At 44.1% G+C, this 14056-nt stretch overlaps 1 pseudogene; it reads right to left on the bottom strand.

Annotated features, from left to right (window-relative positions):
* Positions 1 to 10472, bottom strand: LOC121582278 (annotated as a pseudogene).
* Between the last annotated feature and the right edge of the window lie 3584 nt (positions 10473 to 14056).

Raw genomic sequence — 14056 nt, forward strand, 5'->3', positions numbered from 1 at the left:
GGTAGTAGAAACAGAAAGAGCATAGAGACTTGTATTGCTGTAGGCCACATGGCGTTGGTTGATGGACTATGACCCTTATTTCCCCATACAGCTTAGGGGGTTCAGGTACGGGGTGTGTCTGAGCTGGGCTGCTGGATGGGGACTGTGAATGCTGAAACAGAGGCTGGAGGAAGAGACCCAGGGTTCCAGTCACACACACTATTATAAAGATCCACAGGAACATACGGTCCACAACCATGGCCACATACTTCCAGTCCTCAATCACCTGGGACCACACAGAGAACAAGGTATGATCAGATTACTGTCATGTTCATACAGTAACACCTGTGACATGCAAAAATTGGGTGTGGAGTATAATATGTGATTGATGAGGTAAAAAGTGATGCAAATGTAATATAAGATGAAGAAACAATGAGAAACCACCAGTCTAAATATTGCTGAGCCAGACCTTGTAACAGCTATTGACCCTTTCACCCCTCTCCTCTGCTGTCCTCTGCAGTTTTTGAAGGTGGCCATTTTTGAGGCCTGGTCACCTCACTTTTACATTGATTTATTTATGAAAACAATCTATTACAACAGTCTGGGTTATTTTACTGGGTTTTATTCTCAACTACCTCACATCCCAGTACTCTTCATTCCTGGTTTTTGAGGACCACAGCGTGTGCAGGCTTTTGTCCTAGCCCAGCACTTACACAACTGATCCAGCTGATCAAGGTCATGATCATTAGTGGAGACAGGTGTTAAAGTACTAGGCTGTACACGCTATGTCTCTCCAGGACCAATGGTAAAAAAACACTGCTTTGAGTCATATCTCTAGCTCATTTCACAACCCTAACCCCATTGACATGGTCATGGTTCACTTACATTCTGGTCATCGTCGTCCCCCATCATGTGATCAGCCACGAAGCGGACCCCGTCCACTGCATCCTGGACATCTCCCCCAGTCTGGGCTGCCTCTCTGGCGGAGGTCCTGGGAGGAGGGGAAGCTGTTGGGCAGGAACTCAGTGGAGCAGGCCTCCCCCCTTCCTGAAGGTGTGTGTGTACCCCAGCGGAGCTCGACTTTGTTGTAAAGTGTCCCGGGGAGGAGAAGGCTGAGGCAGAGGAGGAAGACATGGTGGTGGCAGCTTTGGCTGTTTTGGACGTGGCGGTGGCAGGGTGGCCCAGGTCCGCCAGGATGGACCTGCGAGCTTGGAGTCGTCTCTGCTGCGCAGCCGCTGGCGGGCCGAGTTATTCTGGGGCGTCTCATGAAGAGCAGATGGGGCAGCTTGTTGAGGAACACTACCTTGACCCAGGAGGGCATGGTGTGTGTGCTGGGGAGCGGTGGTGCACGTTGAGCACACACACACTGGTGATGATGGAGAAGGTCACCAGCACCATGGTGAACATCAGGTACTTCCCAATCAGAGGCACGTCCAGCGAGGTGGGAGGGACGATCTTGGAGATCAGGAGGAGGAACACAGTGAGGGCCAGGAGGACTGAGATACACAGAGTCATCTTCTCCCCACAGTCAGACGGCAGGTAGAAGACCAGGATGGCCAGAGAGGTGATGAGGACACAGGGAATAATCAGGTTGATGGTGTAGAACAGCGGCTTCCTCTTGATGATGAAGTCATAGGTGAGATCTACGTAGGTAGGATCCAGAAGATTAACCGTCCGCCTGCCCGGCAGGGCCAAGATGTCCCATTCCCCACTGGGCGTGAAGTCGTCCATGCTGGCCACCCCTGACTTCAGGACCAGATCGAGCTCAGTGTGGTCGTAGGTCCACGACCGGAACTTGAGCGTGCAGTTCTGCTGGTCAAAGGGGAAGTGCTTGACCTCGATCTTGCAGGCACTCTTATAGATGGCCGGAGGGAGCCAGAAGATGCTGCCGTTGAACTGGACAATGGCATTGGTAAAGACTGTTACCTCATAGGTTCCATCCGCACTATGGAGAGAGGGATGAGGGAGGTAGGGGGAGAGGATTAGAGATAGGGTCAGACTCAGAACTTATTTTGTCTTTATGAGAAAAGCACAAACAATAGAGGTGAGAAATTGGATTTTCATGATCTGTAAATTACATGAGAAAATGTGTTCATCATTTAGAAAATGTATCTGGACAATGCTTACTTGTTATAGAGCACAATATCAGGTAGCCAGATGTGTCTGGAAGGAATTCGAAGCTTGTCAATGCCATCATATTGAGAAGGGTCCCATGATAGCCTGTAGTCATCCCAGTGCTGGAGAGACAGACAGGAAGTTACATATTTTACATTTTAGTCATTTAGCAGACACTCTAATCCAGAGCAATTTAGATGGGCAATTAGGGTTAAGTGCCTTGCTCAAGGGCACATAGACTGATTTTTCACCTAGTCGACTCTGGGATTCTAACCAGCGACCTTTCGGTTACTGGCCCAACGCTATTAACTGCTATGCTACCTTCACGGTTCTGGCTGTCACACCCAGTCACATAAGGACTCTCTCTCAACACCAAATTATTCCCAATTACACACTTAATTATCATTGAAATGAAAAGTGGTGAATGGTGTGTGCACAATTATCAGTCTGTTCTGTTCCGGATTGTCTGAGTCAGAAGCATGGTTCTGCTTTAATTCAGACTCAGTGAGAAGGACACTGGAGCTGGAGATAGACGAGGGGACAGACTGAGTAATGACCATAATCTTCCGCTTACCTGTGTGAGCCAAACGTTGGTGGTCATAATCTGCTCTCTTTCATTCTGGAAATTAAAAAGTTAGTGGAGTGTTAGCTTAATTTAAAAACAGACTATTTACTATACAATACACAAAGCATGTTTAATGACACCAACTCAGACACACATACAGTCACACACATACAGACTCCAGCACACATCTAGTGCACATGCTTGATTTAGAAGAGAGTAAAAGTGAGAGATGTGTTTTCACGCTGAATAAATTCCCTGCACATGGGGTCTATTGTTAAGATAAATGACACCCTCGCCTGGAACACATCTGCCATCTGAGCGCCGTCGGACCTGTTGATAAATTCCCAGAGCGCTTGCATCAACTCTGAACAGCAAGTCAAACGAACAGCCCTAAAAAGGAGTGGGCAGCAGAGTGTGCAAACCTCCACTGCACGCAGCAGCACAATGCTTTAAAACAAATATATCACACTTCTCATACCATTACACTTTACAGGACATTAAAATTTCAATTACCAAAGAAGAGGAGGACAATAAGAGGCCATAAACAGAGGATGTATGCGTCCTGCTGTTATTCTCTGGGCCACGCCAGGGCAGGGAGGAAGGGAGGGAGGACCCTGTAAATCAGTGTGGGACTCCAACGTCCTCTCCTGCGGCAGCTTTACAGCTCCTTCTAACGCAATGTGCTGAAGTTTCAATCTGGACATGACAGAGACGGAGAGCATAGCCCTGCCAGATCCATCCTATACCCATGCTGTCATTAGGGCCAGGGCCTTTCAGTAGAATCTGTGTAAGTAATTAAAATGTTTGCCACTGGCTCCTCTGAGCTCTGTTCTCCCTTTCTGTTTTCTCCCCTCTCTTCTCCCTTTCTGCTCTCCCTCTGCTCTGTCCATCTCTTCCTCTGTCCTCTCCCTCTGCTCTGTCCATCTCTTCCTCTGTCCTCTCCCTCTGCTCTGTCCATCTCTTCCTCTGTCCTCTCCCTCTGTGGTCTCCGTCATCTGCCACATCTCCTCTCCATCTCAGGCCCTCTAACTGTCTCTATGGATCGGCTATCATGAGACTCACCACACTGATGAGTTGGGCCAGGGACACCTGTAGTATGACAGTGACGCGCTCGTTTCTGTTTACGGCTGGGCGGATCAGCTTGTTGTAGCGATCCTTTCCCAGCAGCCAGTTCATCAGACGCTCCTCTGAGTCCGCACAGCTGCCACCTGTGGATAGAGTCAACAGTGATTTGGGGATAGTTATGGGAAATAGTCACAGTTGTTACCTTTATTGCAATTGTGTTATGACAATGAAAAAACTAGATTACTGTGCGATAAAAAAGACCCACTGGCTGTGTCTGTTGTGTTTAGTCACTGGTTTTATAGCTGGACTGTCACGCCAGTCTTTTTATGTTGTTTAATGGAGCATGTTTTATAGTCTTGTGTGGACTGGATGAAGACTGTGTTGCTGACTCTGCAGTCTTTCAGTCTTTCAGCTCCCCAACCCAGGACAAATAGGAACAAAGCACCTACTGCGACACTTCCTGGTTTCTATACCCTTGTACCTGGAGGCGTTTAATAGCACTCCAAACAAACTGCATACTTAAGTGCGAGACAGACTCCCACAGGGGAGAATGCATGTCTGATAGGGCTTGGGCTGTGTTAAATAGATAGTAAAAAATATGAGGGCCTTGGAGCCTTTCTGCAGAATAATTAACATCCGGGATATGGGACGGGAGATGTTTCGGTAGAGTGTTAATGATTCTGCTGTTGCAGAGCCAGAGCCTAAAGCCACATGATCAGCCTTTTCTCTTATAAGAGCTACAGCCATGATACCAACCCATGAACCAAACCAGTACACCTTCTTCTCCTTGATAAACGACGCGCAAGTCAGGAGTAAAGAGGGCTTTGATTAAAAACAATGGCGAGCACCCCCCCTCTCTCTCTCTCTTCCCCCAACAACCCTCTCTTCCCCCACCAGCCCTCCTCTATAGTGACTAATGCTCCGACATACAGTAGCAGAGAGAAGCTGAGTAGCCCAGTCAGAATCAAATAAAATCAAATTTTATTGGTCACATGCGCCGAATACAACAGGTGCAGACATTACAGTGAAATGCTTACTTACAGCCCTTAACCAACAGTGCATTTATTTTTAACAAAAAAAGTAAAAAATAAAACAACAACAAAAAAAGTGTTGAGAAAAAAAAAAGAGCAGAAGTAAAATAAAATAACAGTAGGGGGCACCGGCTAGTTGAGGTAGTTGAAGTAATATGTTGTAATCATTTTGGAGAAAAATGCTTAGTCAAATGGTACATGCCCTGGAGTAATCTTTACAATAGCTGCTAAGACTGTTGCACTGATATTTGGTATTTTATTAGGATCCCCATTAGCTGTTGCAATAGCTACAATTCCTGGGGTCCACACGAAATATAAAACATAAAATAATACTGAACATTAATAGAGAAGAACAGCTCAAGGACAGAACTAGATACATTAAAAATGTTACATAGCCTACATATCAGTACATACACACAATATCTAGGTCAAATAGGGGAGAGGCGTTCAGCAGTGAGGTGTTGCTTTATCTGTTTTTTTTATACCAGGTTTGCTGTTTACATGAGCAACCTTTGATGGAAGCAATCGTGGCTCTATATAATACTGTACATTTTCTTAAATTTGTTCTGGATTTGGGGACTGTGAAAAGACCCCTGGTGTCATGTCTGGTGGGTAAGTGTGTGTGTCAGTGCTGTGTGTAAATTGACTATGCAAACAATTTTGAATTTTCAACACATTGTTTCTTATAAAAACAAGAAGTGATGCAGTCAGACTCTCCTCTACTTGTAGCCAAGGGAGACAGGCATGCATAGTATTGATTCACGTTTATTATGGTAGGTAAAAATAAGATACATGTTTTGACTGTAGATCCCTTCCCAATTGTGTATTATTAGACAGGCCCATGTGCCCGTTTATGCCAGACAATTACCACATGTAGAGTTTAGAGTTCGGGAGTGTCCAACAGGACTCCCTCATAGACTGGTGCATGTTGCCATGGCTACCCTATCATCAGTCACTTGGCTGGACTCCCATCAAACACAATGGGTCCTCTACAAGACAGATGGCATGTTGTCAAAGCCCTGGGAGGCTGCTGTCAAACATCCACACTCCTTAACCAGAGGTGAAGGGCACTGGCCAGTGGGAGAGCAGGCCACTCAAACTAGTAATCACTACCTGCTGAGAAGGGCTATTACAGTGTGTAGTGTGTGTGTGTGTGTGTGTGTGTGTGTGTGTGTGTGTGTGTGTGTGTGTGTGTGTGTGTGTGTGTGTGTGTGTGTGTGTGTGTGTCAACTGGGTCTTGAAAGGGGAATGTACAGTAAGGGAAAAAAGTATTTGATCCCCTGCTGATTTTGTACGTTTGACCACTGACAAAGAAATGATCAGTCTATAATTTTAATGGTAGGTTTATTTGAACAGTGAGAGACAGAATAACAACAAAGAAATCCAGAAAAATGCATGTTAAAAATGTTATAAATTGATTTGCATTTTAATGAGGGAAATAAGTATTTGACCCCTCTCAATCAGAAAGATTTCTGGCTCCCAGGTGTCTTTTATAAAGGTAACGAGCTGAGATTAGGAGCACACTCTTAAAGGGAGTGCTCCTAATCTCAGCTTGTTACATGTATAAAAGACACCTGTCCACAGAAGCAATCAATCAATCAGATTCCAAACTCTCCACCATGGCCAAGACCAAAGAGCTCTCCAAGGATGTCAGAGACAAGATTGTAGACCTACACAAGGCTGGAATGGGCTACAAGACCATCGCCAAGCAGCTTGGTGAGAAGGTGACAACAGTTGGTGCGATTATTCGCAAATGGAAGAAACACAAATGAACTGTCAATCTCCCTCAGCCTGGGGCTCCATGCAAAATCTCACCTCGTGGAGTTGCAATGACCATGAGAATGGTGAGGAATCAGCCCAGAACTACACGGGAGGATCTTGTCAATGATCTCAAGGCAGCTGGGACCATAGTCACCAAGGAAACAATTGGTAAATCCTGCAGCGCCCGCAAGGTCCCCCTGCTCAAGAAAGCACATATACATGCCCGTCTGAAGTTTGCCAATGAACATCTGAATGATTCAGAGGAGAACTGGGTGAACGTATTGTGGTCAGATGAGACCAAAATAGAGCTCTTTGGCATCAACTCAACTCGCCATGTTTGGAGGAGGAGGAGGAATGCTGCCTATGACCCCAAGAACACCATCCCCACTGTCAAACATTATGTGGAAACATTATGCTTTGGGGGTGTTTTTCTGCTAAGGGGACAGGACAACTTCACTGCATCAAAGGGACGATGGACAGGGCCATGTACCATCAAATATTGGGTGAGAACCTCCTTCCCTCAGCCAGGGCATTGAAAATGGGTCGTGGATGGGTATTCCAGCATGACAATGACCAAAAACACACAGCCAAGGCAACAAAGGAGTGGCTCAAGAAGAGGCACATTAAGGTCCTGGAGTGGCCTAGCCAGTCTCCAGACCTTAATCCCATAGAAAATCTGTGGAGGGAGCTGAAGGTTCGAGTTACCAAACGTCAGCCTCGAAACCTTAATGACTTGGAGAAGATCTGCAAAGAGGAGTGGGACAAAATCGCTCCTGAGATGTGTGCAAACCTGGTGGCCAACTACAAGAAACGTCTGACCTCTGTGATTGCCAACAAGGGTTTTGCCACCAAGTACTAAGTCATGTTTTGCAGAGGGGTCAAATAGTTATTTCCCTCATTAAAATGCAAATCAATTTATAAAATTTTTGACATGCATGTTTCTGGATTTTGTTGTTGTTATTCTGTCTCTCACTGTTCAAATAAACCTACCATTAAAATTATAGACTGATCATTTATTTGTCAGTGGGCAAACGTACAAAATCAGCAAGGGATCAAATACTTTTTTCCCTCACTGTACATGCCTTTTAATGGCAACGCTTTAAAAGTGTTGCGTTGACATTATGTTGATTGGCAGGAGAGGGCAGCGGTGTTAATACAGTGACTGAATCAGCAATGGTTGACTTTTAAAAAGGTCACTCTGCTCCACGCTCCAAAATACTGCATTCTGAAAAATTGCATCTAGGACGAGATTGGGAGGTGCATAATGCCTTTTGACACAATAGAAAACAGCAGGCAAAAAACATCCTGTCATCTGGATTGCAGTGTTGGCCCTCAAGACATGCCAGAGGTCCTACTGATTACAGAACACTGTGGCATTTAGCTGTATGGTTAGAATATTACTGCCAGGTTCTCCACACTGAGCACAGACAGACTGGTCACCAGCCAGGTCTGTGTGCTTTAGCCAGTTCCCCTGGCTTTATTGTCAGGCCATACACGTTATGACAACGAACCAAACAAGACAGAGTGGACAAGTAAAAAGCTACACATAACATCTATCCCAGCCGTGAAATCCGCTTGCAAGAAGGTGATGTGAATGGCCAGTGTACTGTATAGGCAAAGTGTGATATATGATCCTTTACTCTCCCAGTGACTTCCCTCTCCCAACCTGAGAAGGGCCGGTCAGAGCTCCTTCATCAGTATTACCGAGGTGGTCATGTCCATTTGATGCCCTTTTGTTGGAAACCTTTTAACCAAACGCCTCCTCCAACCACAGCACAGTGAACACACACAACATGTTCTCTAAGATAATACCCAGAATGCCCCTATCTTTGCTGACTGATTGTAAAGGTTACTGTAACATAATAGGTTTGACTTAGTGCCTCAGGATAAGAGAGAGCATTTAAATTGAAATATACACTATATATGCAAATTAGTGGATTTGGTTACTTCAGCCACACCCGTTGCTGACAGGTGTATAAAATAGAGCACACAGCCATGCAATCTCCATAGACAAACACTGGTAGTAGAATGGCCTTACTGAAGAGCTCAGTGACTTTCAATGTGGCACCGTCATATGATGCCACCTTTCCAACAAGTCAGTTCGTCAAAATTCTGTGCTTCCAACTTTGTGGCAACAGTTTGGGGAAGGCCCTTTCCTATTTCAGCACGACAATGCCCCCGTGCACAAAGCGAGCTCCATACAGAAATGGTTTGTCGAGATCAGTGTGGAAGAACTTGACTGGCCTGCACAGAGCCCTGACCTCAACCCCATCGAACACCTTTGGGATGAATTGGAACGTTGACTGCGAGCCAGGCCTAATCGCCCAACATCAGTGCCCGACCTCACTAATACTCTTGTGGCTGAATGGAAGCGAGTCCCCACAGCAATGTTCCAACATCTAGTGTAAAGCCTTCCCAGAAGAGTGGAGGCTGTTATAGCAGCAAAGGGGGGAACAACTCCATATTAATGCCCATGATTTTGGAATGAGATGTTCGACGAGCAGGTGTCCATATACTTTTGGTCATGTATTGTATCTCTGCATTAGCTGACTCAGCCGCGTCTCATAGACTAGACGTAACATAGTAAATTTAAATCCGGTACACTCAAATTAATATGAGATGTTATGTGTGGTATGGTTACATAGGACAGAAGGTTACTTAAGGCAAAAAATGAAAGGTGGGTGGGCATATAATGCGAACATCTAGCAACCCAAAGGTTACGCGTTCGAATCTCATCACAGACAACGTAAGCATTTTAGCTAATTAGCAACTTTTCAACTACTTACTACTTTTTAGCTACTTTGCAACTACTTAGCATTTTAGCTAATTAGCAACATTCAACTACTTACTACTTTTTAGCTACTTTGCAACTACTTAGCATTTTAGCTAACCCTTCCCCTAACCATAACCATAACCCTTTTAGCTAACCCTTCCCCTAACCCTTTAACCTAACTCCTAACCTTAACCCTAACCCCTAGCCTAGCTAATGTTAGCCAGTTAGCTAACTTTAGCGTTAGCCACCTAGCCATGTAGCTAACGTTAGTCACAACAAATTGGAATTCTTAACATATCATACATTTTGAAGATTCGTAACATATTGTACGTTTATCAAATTCGTAACATATCATACGAATTGTAATTCATAACATATCATTTTAAATGGATGATGGACATCCACAAATTAATGCATGCCATACCAAACGTAACCTATCATACTAAATGGAATGTGTCAGATTTAAGTAAATAATTATATGAAATGCTCTGAGGCCAGGTTGCCTGACTAGCCTGTGAATGTGCTTCAGTGCTTGTCCTCCTATGTGCGACCTAATAAAGGGTAATACAAATATTTTTTTATTCTCTTGACAGTATTGTATCTAATTTATTTAAGACATATGATTGTTGAAATTAAGCCATCAATACATTTTGAACTATGTTCCTCTCTGATAATAAAATAAACACCTTTATGCACTCATGGAAACTTGGCTAACATGAAATTAAATAATTTCTTACATGCACTGTTGGTGAATTACAAAAGTTAACCTCCTGAAGATGTACAGTTATAACAACAACAAGAACAACAACCCATTGTAGAGAAAATATTTTTAAACTGAACTGACAATGCAATCGAAATTCACATACATTAAATACTTACATTTTATAAAAGTGAAAAGGAAAGCAAGGAGAGTGAGAGTCCGTGTCATTTTGACAGTGCCACGATATCCATCCGTGTCCTCATTCAGGAAGCCTATTAATAAGAATAGTATCTAACGTGCTTACCAATCATTCCCAACTCCTAAAAAGCTCCATACACGAGCGCCTGTCTGGCTCTACAAATAACGACACCCGCATTAGTTAGAACAAATGTGTACTGAAAACGGTGTGTCTGTACCAGGTCGAGATTTGCAGCTACGTTGGGATAGAAACGTGACCCTTTCCCCAACATACACCTTCCTCACTCGTTGCGCGTCACTCTCACACACAAAATGATCTCCTCCTGAGCGAAAATCTTCGATCGACTAACTGCTATTTTCCATCCTTCCTTCAATGTTGATACTTAGCCATGTGTGTTGTTATAGGTGGTAGGCAGGTTTCTGTGATAGTACTTAGGCTATAAACAACAACATTTATGACAATAAAAGGTTTTGTTTTCTTGATTTATTAATCCACAACAAAATCAATCAAATCTATATTCATATGATCATCTGTGACCATAGTGTCATGTGTTGAATCTAGACCACTATATGCATGCTAGTTTTATGTTTTTTTATAATATATTATTATTTTCCCAATATTAAACCTGCCACATGGATAAATTGCCAAAACACCAATATAGGTCACATGGTGACCTAAGTTACCCTACATGAGGATTTCTCAATTAACTGACAACCAAATGGACTGGAGCGCTTTATGAAACGTTTTATTAGTGTCCATATTGTGTTAGATGACCAGAAGAATGTCTGTCCCCTCATCAGATGGCATGAGTGTGCTGTCATTATCTCACTCCACTGACCATGAGGTCACTGCACTGCACTCGGTGTGACCTCTCTCTCTCTCTCTCTCTCTCTCTCTCTCTCTCTCTCTCTCTCTCTCTCTCTCTCTCTCTCTCTCTCTCTCTCTCTCCCTCTGACTTTTCCTACATGCACTTAGCTGTACCAGCCTTCCTCTTTCAGTCACACCACAAACACACTCACTAATACAACATTGACACAGACTCTGACGTCTCAGTTCAGTTACTTCTACATCTGGATGCTCTGGCCAGATAACCACATCTATTTAAAATGGTTTGTTTCCTGCCACACATCTTCTCTGGCTATCATGGTGGCTGTGTGATGAGTTGGGGGATTCAGTGACGTCACACAGGTTTGGTGAGGATGTTTACTAGTTCCGGTGGGTGATAAACAACCCTATGTCTCTGGATGGGACAGATTTACAGTAGTGGACCCAAGTCAGTCCAATGGAAGAGCAATCTCAGCCCAGCAGATTTACCGTCTGCACACTGCTTAACCCCTCATTATCATGCCCAATGAAGGAGCTGTATCGGACAGAGAGAGCAAGCCCTCATTGTAATGAACAACAAACACACTGCATCCATTTTAACTTTCTGGTATTGTTTTCCTTTTAAGGTTATTGCTGATGATGACCTTCATTTGTCCCATAGATTATCTATACATAAGGAGAATAGAGTTGTCATATATATGCCCCTGGTTATTCAGAATATACTGACGTATATATGACATTTGAGCATTTAGGTGGGTAACATCAAAAAAGAGAGCCCTGTTTACTGATAGTTACACCTCAGCATTGTGTGAAGCCGTTATGATGTGCCGCCAAATGGGTCTCCCCTAAAACGAGCCAGTTCATTTTACGAATGGATCCATAGTTCATTATGTTAAAGCTAGAATCCTTAGTGGCTACATCAATTTTTGGACTTAAATGAATAACATATACCCACGGATTCTTGAAGAATATAACTTATAAATGCCTCCTGAACTGTTATACCCCATCAGAACCCAAAATATAAGCTTGTTCCAATGTTTGTAAACAACGTAATTGTAAACAAACACTGTATAGCCTCAAAACATGGTTAAAACTATACATTTGATATGGATGGTCGGTCCTTGCATCCATAGCTCTATCTATGCATTTGAGAGGTTACATTTTTCCAGCCCCATCCCTTTTTCTTTTTGCAAAACAGGGTGGGGAAGATGCTTTGTTATTGTTTCACTTAAAGATTTTAGCTTTTTAGACTGATGTTAATTTTGAGATAAATATTCTCTCTCAGCAATATTTAACCAGGGAGGGATAAAAACCATCTGGACTAGAGCCAAGGTACCCATCCCTAATCAAAGTTGTCAATCCAGACTGTATGCCACTCTTTCTTCTCTCTCTCTCTCTCTCTCTCTCTCTCTCTCTCTCTCTCTCTCTCTCTCTCTCTCTCTCTCTCTCTCTCTCTCTCTCTCTCTCTCTCTCTCTCTCTCTCTCTCTCTCTCTCTCGCTCTCTCTCTCTCTCCCTCTCTCTCTCTCTCTCTCTCTCTCTCTCTCTCGCTCTCTCTCTCTCTCTCTCTCTCTCTCTCTCGCTCTCTCTCTCTCTTTCTTCTCTCTCTCTCTCTCTCTCTCTCTCTTTCTCCCTCTCCCTCTCCCTCTCTCTCTCTCTCTCTCTCTCTCTCTCTCTCTTTCTCCCTCTCCCTCTCTCTCTCTCTCTCTCTCTCTCTCTCTCTCTCTCTCTCTCTCTCTCTCTCTCTCTCTCTCTCTCTCTCTCTCTCTCTCCAGCTGACGAACCAATGCCTGCAATATTTGCGCAAAACACTTTTAAGCACAAATGGAAGGAAAACACACAAACACAAACTGAATTGGTTTTCATCCAGCACTACCTCAAATTATACTCATTCAGGACCATGGACAGCTGCTAATCACATCTCTTATGTTTCAGTAAAACCTCAAATGAAAAACAACATTTCCTGATCAGATTTGCCTTTTGACAAAGAACAGGCATGGAGTTAATGATATATACTGCTGATTATAGGATCTCTCTCTCTCTCTCTCTCTCTCTCTCTCTCTCTCTCTCTCTCTCTCTCTCTCTCTCTCTCTCTCTCTCTCTCTCCCTCTCTCTCTCTATATCTCTCCTCTCTCTCTCTCTCTCTCTCTCTTCTCTCTCTCTCTCTCTCTTCTCTTCTCTACAGTTATAATGTAGATATATGTGTCTCTGATTCTTTATTTAGATCACTGTGGTCCAGCTCCCTAAACTGTTTGGAGGGTAGATCTGTAGATGGCTAGCCCTGTCTCATGTCCCTGTGATGCTGTGGTTTTGGCAGGGCTGCATTGGAGCACTCTGGGTTATCAGTGGCTCTCATCCTTACACTCTTTTAATCAAGCCCACGCTGGAGGACAGCCAGTGTGCTAGGCTGTCAAGGCACTAGAGGAGAATGCAAAACCTCAGAAGAGCCCAGCCAAAAGCCCACACCTACTGGAAGCTCTCCTATAGTGCGAGTCAATCAGTTGAAGGTCATGTATGACAGCGTGGATGTGCATACATTGACTAGGAGGAAAGTAAGGTTGGGGAAGGGGGTGCTGGGATGTGTGGATGGAGGGACAGTGAGGACAGGTGATTTGTCTGTATACTGGGAAGCCTGATGGAAGAGAAATAACTAATCAAAGAATTGCTGCTGTAGCACTGCCGTGTTGCGCCGCTGCAGTCCCACCCTGTGAGGGGAATATATCAACCAGACAGTTCATTACCTGAAGTGCTGGGTTCCTATAGTGGAGCGTCTCAGCTGCATGTGAAGGTATTGATTGCCCCTCGTCCATTTCCTGCAGAGGGACGACCATTTCATAGCTTTCCTGGGTGTTGTAATGTTACTGGGATCAGTGAATACATTCTTACAGTGTGTGTGTTTGTGTGTGCAAGTATGTGCGTGTTGAGATCACCTGCTCTCATCAATGTCTGTCCGATGTGATGAACATGGTCTCACTACAGTAAAAACATCATTTGAAAAGCATTAGTGTGTAACATTACTGCCAGACTCATTAACACTACATCACT

This window comes from Coregonus clupeaformis, unplaced genomic scaffold (genome assembly GCF_020615455.1).
Source record: "Coregonus clupeaformis isolate EN_2021a unplaced genomic scaffold, ASM2061545v1 scaf0765, whole genome shotgun sequence".
In the NCBI taxonomy this organism is placed as follows: domain Eukaryota; kingdom Metazoa; phylum Chordata; class Actinopteri; order Salmoniformes; family Salmonidae; genus Coregonus; species Coregonus clupeaformis.